The 2,380-nt window shown below is 50.9% G+C and overlaps 1 protein-coding gene across 2 annotated transcripts in view; it reads left to right on the forward strand.

Moving 5' to 3' along the window:
- The first annotated feature begins 1,258 nt into the window (after positions 1–1,258).
- The window catches only part of NF2 (neurofibromin 2), a 60,751-nt gene continuing 59,629 nt past the window's right edge, over positions 1,259–2,380 (forward strand). For both annotated transcript variants that reach the window (XM_019506722.1, XM_019506723.1), the window contains exon 1: positions 1,259–1,342. The gene's annotated coding sequence lies outside the window, so the exon portion shown is untranslated. The remainder of the gene's footprint in view (positions 1,343–2,380) is intronic.

Below are 2,380 nucleotides of genomic sequence, written 5' to 3' on the forward strand. Positions count from 1 at the left end.
GTGCGCGGGGTGGGCCGCCTCGGTTGGGAGCGCCCCTGGCACCGGCCCGGCCCTTCCGGCTCTGCCCCTGCTGCAGGCACGGAGGCGAGCGGGGCAGGCGGAGCTGTCCCGGCGCCTCTGGCTGGGTGCGGAGTGGGGCGGCCTCCTGCCCACTTTAGGGCTCTCCCTGCAGCCTGCACCCACTTTGACCTGCCCCCAGAGCCTGCGCGGTGGCTCCCCGGTTGAGAAGCACTGCTCCAGCGCATGCTTGGCCGAAGTGGTTTGGGTAGCGATGATCCTGCCTCGAGCAGGGGGCTGGGCTAGATGAGTTCATGAGGTCCCTCCCAGCCCTGCAGGCCTATGAGTTCGGTGCTGCTAGGTCCAGAGTTGTTCCTAGTGGCCGTGGGCATCTCTGCATCTGTGCTCTGCATTGGTTTTGAGCAGCAAGCGCAATTGTTCCATCCTTGTCTACAAGCAGTGCATTCGTTTGAATGCGCTCAAACGTGCTCTCAACCCACAGTCTCCAGACCAAGTGTGAGAGGTCAGGAAGTACAATACTTAAATGGTGGTGGTTGCTATGTAGCCCTGGAAGATGTTAGGCAGGCCCTCGCAGAGTCCCTTGTGGTATCTTGCCCCTAGAGTGTGTGTTGGAGGTTTGCAGACTGGCATGTTGTATACAGCACGTGCTGGCCACAGGCCTGCATGGTGCAAGTGGAGCCCGTTGGGCATGGCCTGCACACAGTGCTAGGGCTGGAGCCAGCATGTGTGCTGCATACAGTGAGTGGGACCAGTCTGGGGCATGTGTTTCGTGCACTACGTGTGCTGGACTGGCCGTGCACACTGGATCCAGGGCTGGTCTGGATTGAGCCATAGACTAGCTGTAGCATGCAGGTCTGGGCTAGCATAGGTGCCACATACAGTATGTGCCCTTGACTGGTCCTGTGCTCCGTATGCTTTGTGGGGTTGGTCTGGGGCATGTACTGTACAAGATTGGCCTTGAGTGCTAGATCTCAGGCTGGTCTGGTTTGGGCCTGTAGACCAGCCCCAAATGCCAGATTTGGTACAGGGCCCTTCCCTGTTATGATGCGGGGATTCAGTCAGGCAATTGATATTCCTAAATGCTGTGATGTAACTTGGGTGATCTTCTTTCGTATGATATTTTAGGATTACAACATTCATAGATTAATATCTAAATTTGATAACCATTCGACTGCTTCAGGGGTAGCTGCATGGATTGATTTTCTTTTTTTTTTTTTAGGTTGCCATTAAAAGATTTAATTGGGCAATCATTTACAATGTGTTGTACTGTCTGAAAAATCACACGACAATTGCAACCCAGACTCTTTAATTCTCTGTTTATGGGGTAGGTGTCCACATTTTCCATTAAGTGTCTAGATGTGATTCAGGGAGAACCAAATCTTTCTTGATAGGTCAAATCTTGGCTGGAGAATTGCAGGGTTGTTGACTATGTATTTCTGTGGCAAGCTGGTATTCGCCCAGGCATCCCTCCACTGTTTTTTGGTGCTCGTTATCACCATAGAGCTTCTTGGTGTCTTTCCAGAAGCGTTTTCATGGTGGTGGTAAAGTTGTCTCTCAGTGAGGGAGGTTCCTAGAAGCAATTCTTCAGTGAGTCCCTTAGCCAGAGTAAAGGATTGGCTCTTCTGGAATATTGCTGCACATTCATAGATTTCATAGATTTTCAGGGTCAGGACCTCAGCCTCAGGCAGAGAAATTGTGTGTCAAAAATAATCACTGAAAATATTACAAAAGGACTGAACATCAGCTCTGGGTCACCACTAATGCAGGTACTCCACTTTCTCCTAGCCCCTAAAGGTGATCTTCTTGCAAACCTACTGTGCACAGCAGGTGAACAGAAAGCTGTGAACAAATCTGAGTAATATCAATGTTTTACAATGCTGAGCAGCAGACTCTTTGAATGACTGCTTGGGGGTATGAAAGGATGAACTTTTAGGCTAAGTAGTTAAGAGCCTGAGGCTAAATCCATTCAATCTTTGCAGGTTAGTTGAAGTTGCGTAGATTGAATCAATAAGCAACTGAATGGATGTTCATTTTGATTTTGGAAATGCAGCCGCATGCCTGCAGTGGCCTAGGTCAGAAGCCAAGGGGTGCTAGAGCACACCTCCCTGGTCAGCAGTAACAGATAGCTTGGGCCAAGGCTGGCGTGCTCTCTCTATGGGGGGCGGGGAGTTTGTTTCATAGTGTCATAGTTTCTAGGGTCGGAAGGGACCTGAGCAGATCATCAAGTCTGACCCCCTGCCATGGCAGGAAAGAGTACTGGGGTCAAACAACCCCGGCAAGGTGTTCATCCAGCCTCCTCTTAAAGACCTCCAGGGTAGGAGCCTGCACCACTTCTCTTGGAAGTTGGTTCCAGATTCTAGCC

This window comes from Gavialis gangeticus, unplaced genomic scaffold (genome assembly GCF_001723915.1).
Source record: "Gavialis gangeticus isolate Ggan-Ray unplaced genomic scaffold, GavGan_comp1, whole genome shotgun sequence".
Taxonomy (NCBI): Eukaryota; Metazoa; Chordata; order Crocodylia; family Gavialidae; genus Gavialis; species Gavialis gangeticus.